Source organism: Taeniopygia guttata, chromosome 3 (genome assembly GCF_048771995.1).
Source record: "Taeniopygia guttata chromosome 3, bTaeGut7.mat, whole genome shotgun sequence".
Lineage (NCBI taxonomy): Eukaryota > Metazoa > Chordata > Aves > Passeriformes > Estrildidae > Taeniopygia > Taeniopygia guttata.
The window spans coordinates 33,384,428-33,397,806 of record NC_133027.1 but is presented as its reverse complement, the minus strand read 5'-3'; the positions used below and the strand labels follow the sequence as shown (position 1 = coordinate 33,397,806).

The 13,379-nt window shown below is 38.5% G+C and overlaps 1 protein-coding gene across 4 annotated transcripts in view; it reads right to left on the bottom strand.

Moving 5' to 3' along the window:
- Positions 1-9,428, bottom strand: part of MEI4 (meiotic double-stranded break formation protein 4) — a 129,392-nt gene extending 119,964 nt beyond the window's left edge. For 2 of the 4 annotated variants that reach the window (XM_041715070.2, XM_041715071.2), the window contains exon 1: positions 9,051-9,428. The gene's annotated coding sequence lies outside the window, so the exon portion shown is untranslated. The remainder of the gene's footprint in view (positions 1-9,050) is intronic. The other 2 variants (XM_072926599.1, XM_030267485.4) reach the window with 2 other exon arrangements.
- Between the last annotated feature and the right edge of the window lie 3,951 nt (positions 9,429-13,379).

Sequence of the window (13,379 nt, the reverse complement as noted above, 5' to 3'; positions counted from 1 at the left end):
CCATGCTGGCTCAGAAACAAAAGCTACACAAAATTGTCAGTACAATGAGTGGCCATCAACAACAAGTCTTCGTAGATTTGGAGACTGAGCCTATCTCTTTTCTCAGCGTTCTCCTTTGTGTTAGCTGGTGTTTTGGTGTGGGCATACACTAAGAAAACTGCCTTTAGCTAAAGGACAATATAGTTCAATTAAGCAAAAGCTCTCATAAGAGACAAAAGAATAAAACTCCTCAGATTCATCACAAGTTTTGTACTTTCATCACTGAAGCCATCAACTAACCCCAACAGACTGATAGACTGGTATTTGTTAGATGCCCTCTATTCTTCTGAAAGGACAAAAGCTGAGAATGAAAAAATGTGAACTTTTGAAATACCACACAGACACTAGGTTGTATTTTTTCCTGGAGCAATCCCACTGGTTTTTCTTGCAGGGAACTTGGTTCCACAGATAATACTCTCAGTTTCTCTAGTGAGCCAATGCTAAACATATGTGTCTTCTTTCCAGAAATAGGGGAATTTCTGTCCATAAAGCACCATCCATAAATGGAAAGCCACATCCTCCTTGCTTCCATGCCCATACTCTTTGTGTGAGTGCACATGGAATGATAAAGCTGGATTTATTAATTATAATTGTCCAACAATAGACATATGATAAACATTAATAGCCAAAACCCACAATTTGTCATGGAGAAGAGAAGAAGGAAGAAAAAAAAAAAAAGAAAAAAAAATGAGGCCAAGTAACTAGGCATAAGGAACAACCAGGTTCAATGTTCCTAAAAGATAATACTGTAAACTGAGAAAAATAACAAGACAGGATCCAATTACTTTATGAAAGAACACAAAGCCTAGTAAATTAAAGAGATGAAATAAAGAATGGCAGTGGTGTTAATCAAGCACAATTACATTAGATGGTATGAACCCAAGTGTGAGAAAATGAATAGTGAAGTGGAGCAAACTGAGAAGTCCTGGGAGCAATCCAGGGTAAAACATACAAAAGAAAAGGTTTTTATGTCGTTTTGTTATCTTTTATTGCACAGATGCTGGTTGCAAATGAATACAGTTGGCTTGTCTGTATCAAATCAATCAGAAGTACTTTGCTGATATCTTCCTCTCTAACCTCAGACTACTTAACCTTGTACTTCAAAATTATTAACTACTGCTACATGCTGATTTCTTTCTCCTGCCAAGGTCCAAGTTAGAACAACTCGTGCCATATTTGGCTGTGATGTTACTGAGCTCAAAAATTGGAATCAGAAATGGGATAAATGTCACAATGGGATAGAAATAGTCATCCTAAGAGGGAAAAAAAATCAGGAGAATGGAGACATGGCACTATCTGCGGCAGTGGTTATTCTATTTCTATGTGGTCAAATCTATTTCATTTCTATTCTGAAACACTCAGATATACAGATATTCAGATGGGACCTGTATGTTCTCTTATATATTAATAGCAATCATCAATCTTTTGCAGAGCTGTCACATCATTAAAAGCAGGGAGCACTCAACAAAGTAGCATATTAAGAGCCCTTAGAAATGCAGATGAAGTTTAGGACAAACACACAGCTAGGAAATTACTTTTCACTTTCAGATTCAACTAAATACAGTATTTCTAAACAGGCTCAGATTGCCTAACAAACATTCTATTTCAAGCCACTATTTCTAATTCAAAACATTTCATTAACTGAAGTGTTGTCACCACCAAGTTTGTATTTTCCTAATTCCACTGGTCTTGTGATATTATTTGTGTCTGTCATTAGTCTAAAATTAAATTAAGCCTAATATTAAATCATGCTTTGAAGCAGAGAGTCCATGGGTCCTCTGTCCTCAGGTGCTCCCTCAGAGAGCAGGGCTGAAGGAGCACCCTGCAGAGCCATGTGAAGTGTTCAACACTGCCATTGTGAGAAATGGTGAAGACAGATGTGCTTTCCTGATGTGCTGCCAAAGGACAATGCATGTGAGATTATCAGCTTTCCCTGTAGCGTGTTGGAGAATTATTCCTATGTTCCAGCCTACAGTTTCTTACTGCTCTACCTAAGGGGGACAGGAGGAAGAACTGACAGCCTGTAAGAAAAAGAAAAATCCTTCAATTTTTGCATTTGTATTCTTTCAAACCTGGGGAGGGATATCTTGGATCAGGCAAAGGATGGAAACAGGAACATGAAAGATGCCCCCTTGGATAGACCAGTGGTCTGTCTATTCCTATTTCTCTTTCTATTTCTCAAACAGCAGACCTGTCCCTGGGAGCTGGAGAGGACACAGCCACCCACAGCTCACCCTTCAGCTGCAACAGCAGACATTTGTGTCTTCCTGCTTTTGCAACATTACACAGTGTCAGCAGTGTGGCAAACGCAGATAATGGCCACGTTCCAGTGGTTTCCTAGAGTGGCTGAGGGCTGCAAGTAAAGAAGCAAACCCGTTTCTCCAGATGCGTGCTGTGCGTGCTGTCCCAGCTCTGCTCTGCTCTCAGGTCACGTCCGTGCTTTTCATGCAGCCACTGCTCAACCTGTGCTGCTAACTAGCTACCCTGGCTGGGCTGGAAAGTGCTTGAGGGATGTCAGCTTGGTTTAGGCTGGGAAGGGCCACAAATATCTCCTACAAGAGCTGACTACATCCACAGGATTCACTGCTGACGAGCTAGAGGTAGCTTTCCAGTACTTGAAGTTTGTTTTATGCTCATAGGCAATACTAAAAGCTCTCTCACAACACTCTCAGCTTCCCCATTCCTGGGGGTTATAAATATCCAGACTGTGATAACCTGGGACTTTTCTTCATGGCAATCACTTCTCTGTTGATGTTGGATACATTTGGCACACACTGTCCAGGTCTTTTCAGTCTCTTAAAAAGCAATATCATGTTTCTGACCTCTTGATACAGCCAAAGTGGTGTAAAGGAGTAAGGCTGCAGAAGGGGCCTTTAGCTGTTGTTACTATGCCATGCCCTTGTAAAACTGACTCCAACACGTTGACTTGGTAAATTGAAATAGGAACTTTGCCTGCTCAAAGGGCAAGCACAGACACTGGGATTAGTATAGGATTTATTGTCCTTGTCTTTCATCTGAAAAAAGGAACAAAACTTCCTTTTTTGGACAACTGCTTTTTAACATGCCTGTTTTTCTCTATGTCATAACTAATGTACAACCCTTAAGGCTTACAACAATAGCTGTGTGTACAGCTACCTCTGTTCGTTAAGAGACTGACCTGTGTTCTATTAATATTTATAGATTTAAATTTTTAATACACAACAATTCTGCATTATTGAATAGGTGACTTCCTGCATTTTAATGGTTATGGAGTAGGAGTGGGCTCTTTGTAGTTAACATTGCAATAAATTTTTCATGATTAAATAAAAAGTTCTTACCTCTAAATTCCTCAAACAAAATCCTTTTGAACAACATGTTGGTGCAATGGTGAAGGATTCTCTTAAGAGTTTTACAATATTTGTTGCAAAATTTCTTAGGCAATTTAAATTTATGGTACATAAGGATTTTCTATATCTGGAAGTATTTAATAAGTTTCTTTTTAAAGTTCTGAATTATTCAAACATCAATTTGGGGTTATTTACTCAGTTTTGGAGATAACTAGATTCTTGCTTTTAAAACTGACCCTCATGTTTTAGTAGATGGACATTGACAGGAGATTAACAATGTTAACTTGAGTTGGCATCTTAGACCAGGACTGGAATGTAGATTCAGTCTTCTATTCATTAACCTTGAAAATGCTTTAATTGCTGCATTGTAAAGAGCTTCTATTTTGAAAAACCTTGTGGGATTTTACGACTGTTGTGAATGAGTGTTTTAAGTTGCTCAAAGAATCACTGGCAAAGGTATCAGCAAAAGCAGGTTTAATATAAAAGGGAAAGTATGACAAAGGTCATTGGCAAAATTCACTCTATTACTTATACATGGTTAAAGCACATACAGAAAAATCAGACTAAAATGGTCAGACTAAACAATCAATCTAAACATAAAATCAACGTAAAATTATTGATGTGAAGGCTGGGGATAGAAAAAGGGTAAGTAAGGGTGAGAAAGGGTAAGGATAAAAAGGAATAAGGGAGACTCTCCTGTTGAATCATAAGGTTCGGAGTAGACCTTGCCAAACTTAGCCCAGGACTTGACCAACAGTTTAGGCTTAGAGGTTTTAACAGCACCTAAACTTAACAGCACTTAACTGATAGACTAATTTAAACAATTTAACAAAAGATTCTTATAGAATTTAATAGCACAACAATAACTCACTTATAGGCATAAGTTACTTATGAATCTAATGTATTTAAGAATGCAAGAGAGAAACATTCACAGTCTGTTTGCTATCATGTATTCACATTCACACTGACCTAAAAGAGTATGTGTAAAGTACATTTCTATGATCTGATTTCTTTTGCATATATTTTTTATTTGTAACTTTTCAATAGAAATATGTACAGCTCAGCTTGTATAATTGTTGGAATATAGTTATGCCTGTGAGCCAAGGATTCAGCTGATGGATTTGCCACAATAATTCCTTATTTGCAATGTATCATAGCTTTATTTACCCTCAATGAATGTAAAGAAAGATAAAATTCTTGCAATCTGTGCAGAGGAGTTAGTGTTGCTTTGGCAGTATCTCATATTAGCTGAAGAAATTTGAGCACATGTAAGCCCTATGGCCTATATTTCAAAATTCAGGAAGATCCAGAAGGGTCAATAATTCATTGCTATATATTCTGAACTTGGATCATGACACCATCATGTAAGATGCATCACAGAAGATTTCTGCAGTTCTACAGAAGATTTCTCCATAAAAGAAGAAATGTTTAATGAGGGATTTGGAGGCAAGGTAAGTCAAACAATTTTATTATCTATTGTGTGGTGTATCTGCATCCTGGTGACAGTCAGATAAATGTATTTGCACACCATATAGATAATAAACATTTCATGGCATTCGATGAGAGGGATTGTACTATTTTAGATTCCTTCCTGATGATGTTCTCATGTTGACTTCACTGAAAATATTGGTCAGGAGATAATTAAGAAATTAAATATATTCCTAAAGGAAAACAACAACACTGCTATGCCAGATATGCTATATATAAAGCAATTATAACTATTCATATAATATTCAGGATGTAATGTTTAAGTTCTGATTTACCAGCCTTGAAATCCATCCTATCCTGTGAATCTCAATTTAATTTCATTTTTTATCTTCATTTACAAACATTTTGTTTTCCCTTGGCACATGAGTCAATTTAATAACCTGATCAAAGATCAGAATTTCCTGTATATATGGACTATAATAAATGTATGCCATTTTCCTGAAGTTTGTATCAAACCAGAGTAACACTTCAAGGGAGGTACGGCTATATTTCATATCTGAACACTGTATAAAATAGTAAGACACCCATTCTCATTATACAGTGACATAAAACAAAAACTAGGCAATAACATTTCCTTGCATCCTCAAAAATGCAAGCTGGCAATCTCTCCTGGGATATGACTAACAGCTTTTCAGCTGGGGGTACTTACTTAATAATGAAATTATTTCTTTAGCTATTAACCTCTGATGACATCAGTTATTCCCACATTTAGGACACAACAGGGTCTGGTATTGGACATGGAGGAGGAGCATGCACTGACACACACTGCAAACAGCTATACTGAAACGTAAACTTTAAGGCATTTAGAGATTTTTGAAGAGCTAAGATTTTAGTTAGAAATAAGCCTTACTAGAGTTAATTAAAATAATAATAATAAATGAGTAGGCCTTGATAAAGTTAGGAGTTAGTAGTTAACTAATAACTTGTCAGCACAATGTTTAGTTAGCTGCGTTTATAATGAAGAATATAAAAACTGACAAATAGCTTTTAGGAACATAAGACAATTGTGGGCCTCCTCTGTTCTGAAACCAATTGAAGACAAGGAATGGGAGTTCTACCAAGAGTTCATTTGTCATACTTGCATTGAAAAGGTAGCAAGGTCAGAACGAGGAAGACTTCATTTACTTCCTCATTTTGGGACCCCTCCCCATGAAAGGGACCTCCAACCCATTTCAAGGGACAAACTACGCATGCTTAATAGCTTTTGGAGTGATTAGCACACTAAGCGGGGAATGGGATGTACTAAAATTATGAATATGTATTTGTATTTTGTGTATTCAATACTTGTATGGATAAAAAGACTCTGTAATCACCTGGAAGGTGCGGTGTGTATTTGGGAGCTATCCCGCACGCTGCCCGGCGTCGAATAAACATACACTTTCTAACTTTAAACTGTTGGAGAGTTTTTGTCAGTCACAGTTGGATATCGATACTAGATCAATATCCATAGTTTTTTAATAAATCAATACCAAACAGAGTCTATAGGGTGGCTTTAGCTTCCATGTCAACAGCTAGGCAAAAATCATGTTTTCAGTAGCTGTCAGGAGCTTGTGGCTTTCACAGTCATGTTATGAGCAGATTTTCTGAAACATTCAGAAACCAGCTCTTCTGAAAAATCTACTAATTGCTTTGGGTGCTGGGAACAGCTTTGGTCTTCTAATGAGCTGCCCCCCTTACAGCCTTTTCTCAGCCGCAGGGAACAGCAGCTCAAAAGGCTCTGCCTTACTCTGCCATTTCTCTGCCATTATTCACTCACCCCTTCCCTCTCAAGCCTTTGGTGCCTGTGGTTTACTCCTGTCACAGCTCGTTCCTGTTCCAGCAGTAAGTGTGGACTTTTTTATTTTGTGCTTGACCAAGGTATTCCCTTCCTGCTAAATAAAGCCCTCTGGGCATGACTCCAGCACGAGGAATGTCTGTTTGCAAATTACCGTAGTGCTAGGAGACAATGATAGATGACCTCTCACAATATTGGGTGAGGTATTGATTAAAATCATTGATCCCATTTTTGAGTGACTGTTTCACCCAGGTAGACAAGTGAAATGAAAAATCTGTCAGTGTCTGCAAAAGTCTTTTTCAGAGATATCAGAAGATTTTTTTTTTTCTTTTGGTAGACCTTTTGGGCTCAACAGGGTTAAAATAATTCATAATATTGTTCATATGTGTGGGGGGTTTTTTTGTTTATTTAGTTGCATTTTTAAAGACCCTTCTTCTATGCAAATAACTTGTTTATTTGCTTGTTTGGGTTTTAGATAGACAAGAGATAACATCACTCAACCCTTTATTCGTGAGCAGCCCTCAGTGACAGGGCCACTGCTCTCCCAGGGAGGAAATCCTTTGCAGATGAGACAACAGGACCTTTGAGCATGTTTTCTAAGGCTAGGTCTACACATTCCATACACAGTTTTCCTCTTTTGGAAGAAAGAGGAAACTGTTAAAAAACTGTTCTAGTTTTTTAATGTATGACCACCGAAAAGAACCAGTTATTACTTCTCTGTGTTATTTTACTGGCACATGATTAGTGGCTTGTCTTCTTGACATTAACAGACAATTAAGACTGGATCCCAAACAGTAAGTGATAAAAAACGTATCACCTTGTAAGTCAGCTGTTAATACTTTCAGACTCACAACCATAACATGTGCTGCTACCTGAAAATAAATGTTCCATAAAAATGGTTTTGCTTCTTTTTGAGCTGCACTGCACACATGCTCCGATAGTATTACAGCTGGTTAGGTGAAGTTATATAATGCCACTTTGTTTCTGAGGGAGCACATAGGCAAATTTCCACCAATGATATACAAATAGTCATCATCAGAAATTTGCCTATAAATAATGGATTTAGCATTCATGCATGCTAAAGTGGGGTAATGAAGATGCTGGCCTTGGCAGCTGAATTCCTGATGAAATGGAAAAAGAATTCTGTATTTCATTCCAGGATCTGCAAAAGGCAACCATGTCTCTGGTATCACCTAGGAGGGAGCTACACATCAGAATAGGTTGCTGGGGCAGTGCAACAAAGAGTTTAAATAGATATTTTCAGGCAGAGAACACAGCAGTTAATAAGTTGGCTGAGAAAGTATCACTTCTGCAAAAAAATGTGAATGTTGAGAAAATCTTTTCACACTGTAACCAAACAAAACAATCAATGTTGACTCTGTACAAAGGATTTCCTACATGAGAATTGCTCATTTGCCCAATAGCTCCATCTGCCAAAGGATAATTCTACTTTCCTTCTCATTCAGAGTGCTTTTGTGACACTTGATATACTGTTTATGAGACATGCTGTGCAGCAATTCCCCATTAACAAATCAAGAGATCACATTTCACTTTTTGTTGTCCCATAAACTTCAACACATTTAGTATGGTAAAAGAAAACCTTCTTTGTTAAGGTCAGCAACACCACAATCAGCCTTCAGAAGCCACTCCCCTTAGCCCTCCCAGAGAACACTGTGCCTCATTGCTCTCCTTGCCAATAACTCAGGCTGCAGATCATCGCTTAGGTTGTTTGAGGCAAACCTGTCCCATCCTTGTGTCCAGTCAGCATTCCCCTTTTAGCCTCATCCCTAGTCTTCTGAATATTCTTGATTAGTTGACAACAAATTAAAAAGGAAAACATTCTAAATACTGAAGCATGTGTCACTGGAGTCCTACTTTCTTTATAATACTCCATCTTTAGAATAAAACCAAGCACATCCCCCCACTGCAGACCCACAATTTGAACATTCACATCTGGAAGTCAGCCATGAACAAGCACAGCCAGGTCCAATAGAAATGTTAGAATCTATATTATCTCCTCTCCCCTGCTATTATCCCCTAATGCCTGACACAACAGAAGTGTGCAGCAAGTTAATAAAGTTTCTCTGGTTTAGTAAATGAAGAGTCAGAGTTTACTTGTCACCTAGTTAACAAAATGTTAAACAGGAATTTGGGACTCCTGTTTCCCTGAAATCCCTGATTTTTAGTCTTGTTGATAAAAAGAGAGAAATGTGGCAGAAAGCATAGTTCAAGCTGAGCCTCCCCAGCTGGGACATGGGGTTCTCATCTCAGAACTCTGGCTCCAGAACAAAGCCCAGACTCATCCATTCTGTCACCTGCAATGATTAAGCATTCATGCCAGCCCATGCAGCCTGGGAAGGTCATAAAAACCAAGCACGCTGTCAACCCATCCCCCTTGGGAGCAACTGCAGAGTTCCACTCACCTCTGCCAAAGAAGAAGGAAAGAGATTCCTTGCACAGGCATCTCCATGGTCAACAAACACATCTGGTCACCTCTCACATCACTGTTAGGAAAATATGCTGGCACCAAATGAAAGCAAAAGCATTTCCTGATCAGACCATTAAAGTCTGACAATTGTCTTGTGGTGGATGCCAGAGAGATTCTGAATATTTTGGCAGAAACAGCGGCTTTTTCTAGGTGGGAATCTGCCTACATAGTATTTATGCAAACATTTCCTCACTTGGTCTGTAACCACCCCTTCACAGTGAAGCAGTGCAGCGTTATCGCCAATTCTTTAGATAGTTGTGAGTTTAAAATACTACCACTGCCTAAAATAAAAGGAATTTCAATCACAGTGCTCCCTGAAATGAAAGAGGTGGATGCCAGTTCGACAATTTAAGCTGATAGCTGAGATACTGCCTCTCCAGCATTTTTGGCACCTGGCCTAGGGAGGAAGGAACGAGAACAAAGAACAAAGAGAAAGTAGGGATAAAGGAGAAGAAATGTGATCCAATTCATTTAATATAATGACAGAAATCCCTGGAGGGAACACTGATTTACATCTACAGGCACTTCAGAGCCAGTACTAATAACAGGTACACAGTTGTACAACTGATACAGCTGCTCAAAGAGAAAATATGACCAAAAGAATTATATCTAGCATAATAAAAACAATCAAGCCTCAGGTCAGAAATGTAATGGAAGGATACTAACTGCTGAGCCCAAAATTACTACCTTGGTGAGCAGCCAAGATAAAGAGTGAGTTGTAAGTTATCTGCAGGTAAGTCAGGAAATAGGTATTTCTGCATCCACACCTGAACTGAAAGCAGCAGTGTGTGAAAATTGATCAGCTATGCATGCAGGCATAACAAATATCTAGACAAAGATTTCTGAGCCCTCTGCAGGCACAAGATCAGGCATATAAGAGAACAGCATCAGCATATCAGCATCAGCAAAGAACCCTTTTTTTGGTCCAGGTACATATCCCTGAATTAGGCATGGGAGAGAACTGTTTTAAAAAGCCTCAAAGCATTATCTCAAACTGAAGCAGAGATATGTTCCCAGACTGAAGGAAGTATACTGCTGCAGGTAGGGGAGTGTGGGGGTTTTAAGGACTCAGAAAGTTACTAAGGCACAAAACTTGTAGGCACTGCTGGGCTGTCTAAGCAACATGTGAATACAGCTGAACCAAGGACATTGCAAAAGCTGAGGAACACGGAAGTAGATGAAAGCAAACACTTCAAATCAGCATTTAGCTCACGCTTACATCCAATCTAGCAGAACATTACAGAAAATTTAGAATGCCAGGCAGTGTTACTGTTCACAACAAGGAGGTTTGCCTTAGCATACTGGATATTGCAAGCTCTCCCCTCAGTGCAAACAGCCTTATGTAATCAAATGCAAAACATTCCCAGGAAAGACCATATTAGTAAATGCATCCAGCAGCATGTCAGAAGCTGAGCAAAACATTTTGCCACAGAACCCAAACTGGCCAATATGAAAAACTACTAATAACTGGAAAACATGTAATTTAGTAAACTAAGTTAGAATTGCTTCTGGATTATACTGTTGAGACCAACATATTCAGGGCCAAGATGGCAAACAGGAATCATCCACAGCAGCAGTGGTTCCAAATTTCTTACCCTCTGTTGACAGAGACTTCTCATTTCTAATATGCAAGAATTAAGACAAAACAGAAGACACTGAAATGCCTTTGCCCAAGCTGTAAAGATTGCCAAGTATTAGCTGTAGTCTGGTCTTTCTGTCCTTTAAACAAATAGCCACAGCTAATGCAGCAAGTGCCCTGGTATTCAGGGCTTTTTTCCATGACCATCTAATGATGTGCCCCTTCTGGAGTTGAAATGGCTCACAAGAAACTGGCCAATGAAAGAAAGGCTCATGTATAATCTCTAAGGAAAGATGTTTTGCTTGTCAACTACTATAAATGTCACTTATTCAGACAAGGTGTGCAATAACAGAGAGAGAATATCTTTCAAACCATTGGTTTTCTCTAGTAATGCCCAGGTTCCCTCCATAATATCAAACATGTTGCAGTTCCTGTGCAGGTGGTGTGTTTTCACTTGGTTGATAGGATCACCACAAGCATAAATGCTTGATTCTTCTGGAATGGCCATGGCAGTCTCTCTCTGCTCTTCATCCTCACATTGCTTGGGAACTAAAATCCTGGGCAATGTCTATTTATCAGGATTTAACCAGTAGTGCTGGTTAAAACAGAAATCTATACACATTACACACCATACACATCAATGCCATGGCAAAAACTGGTTCAAAATGTAAACCCAGTGAGAGCAAGCTGCCCACAGAAACATGTGATACTGCTTCAGGCCATGGTGCCTCTGCACACCAGAGCAAGCCATGCTGTTTGCAGTGACTTCCTGTTTTTAATTTGCCATTATTTGTCTTCTAGTAATTTCTCTACAACTCTTTTTAAGAAGAATTAATCGACCTGAACACCTTCCCTTGTTTTTTTACAAATGCAGATCTTCACATTCAGTTAAAGCAACCTGCCTGTGCTCTGTGCAGAGACAGATAATAAATTCTGTATTGTTACCCTAATCTGAATCACTGTTGAACAGTGATTTAATATTTTAATGTAATCTTGTATACACCTACAATAAGCAAATGCATTTAGAAATAAAAATTGTTTCAAAGTGCCACCAACTGTTGTTTCTGCAAACTGCAGTTCAAAGAATGTATTTTTAAAATGCTTCTACTGGATGTTTTAACATTTCTGGTGTAGCACACAACTTAAAAGAACAAGTGCACATTATCCTTTCCCCAAGCTAGACAAGCAGTAAATCCCATTACAATATCTCCCCTATGGCTGGGTTTCAAAGGCAACATAATGCAGTATACCAAACACATCTCTCTGTTGTTTATAAAATTCTGTATTTTATATTTGTTTTAATGACAAGTCAATTTTCAAAACTTTCAAGAAACCTCCAAAATTATGTAAGAGAACCAAGCACTAGAAGCTTGCATTGCTTTTTAAATATGCCTATTATTAGTGATGTGTGAGTTCCTAATCATTGGGTGTGTGCTAAGAATAACATGCCCTAGTGGTCTTCTTTCATCTCCTCAAACTTCCAGTCTTCTCAAAATTTGCTTTCCGAAGTTCCCTCACCTCCTGAATTTTGCTTTCTCCTTATTCAAGCTGGACTTCTCACAATAAGAAACTCTTTTATGATCTGCTGACAATAAGCAAAGAAGCAGGATCATAAAGTTTACCAGGAAAGCAGAGTGGTACGAATCTCTTGGTGCCACAGACAGGGTAAGTAATCACAGAAGTTTGTCGTGAGAGAGTCCTCCAGGAGACCGAATGGTTACAGCTCCCAGTGAGCTGATCTCCATAAATAAATCAATTCTGTTTGCTTGCTGTAATTTTATGAAATACATCAACTATTAAACAAATCAATGTGACCCCAAAGATTCCTTGGCTTAATATCTTATTATTTTTGGGCTATAGGCTAATTAGAAACTTAAACAATTTTCTGTAATAGCACCTGCATTATTTGAATATGCCAGATTGTGAACACAAATCTTTATATTTCTCCAGTGTTTTATATGCCAGCAATGATGATAATAAAATTAACAGCCTTCCCTTGCTTTTGCTGATACCATTTAGCTTTTTCCAGAGAGGTCAAAGTAGGCATTTTACTAGTTGGAAATGAAATGTGTTTGAGTTATTCAACTATTGACTGGTGGGAGCATTCATTTCAGTGAACAGTAAATTACTCCAATGCTCTCAGTCCAAATTGATCCAACAGAATGAGACCCCCTTTGAAGTCTGAACTCCTCCACAATTTTTCTTTCAAATGTGCAGCTCTGAACCCCTGTAGATGTAGTGGGTAATTGGCACTGATTGATTTCTGAATGTGCAGATGTAAGAACAGGGAGAGGAATGACACAATGACATGAGAGGATGCAAAGTTCAAGAACACCCTGGGCATGTGCCAAGGAGACTTTTCCTAAAAGCAATAATATGACTGCAAAAAAGCCAATGAGGAAGAAAAAAAATCAAAGATATAGCTAAAAGGTGAAACAAGGAGATTGTAGCCAGGAGGAAACTGTTGGTGAGATGGCTAGAGGAAGGAGGAATTTTTAGCAAAACAGCACACGTTTAAATGGAGATGAAGCACAGTGCAGAATTGTAGAAGTTCCTAACCATATAGAAAAAATCTGCTCAATTTGCTGTTCTGAGAAGGACTCCAAAGCAGACCATATTGACAAAACAGTAGACATCTGAATCAGTGTCAGTTCTTTTTTCTTAATAAAGGTTTTTATAAAAACA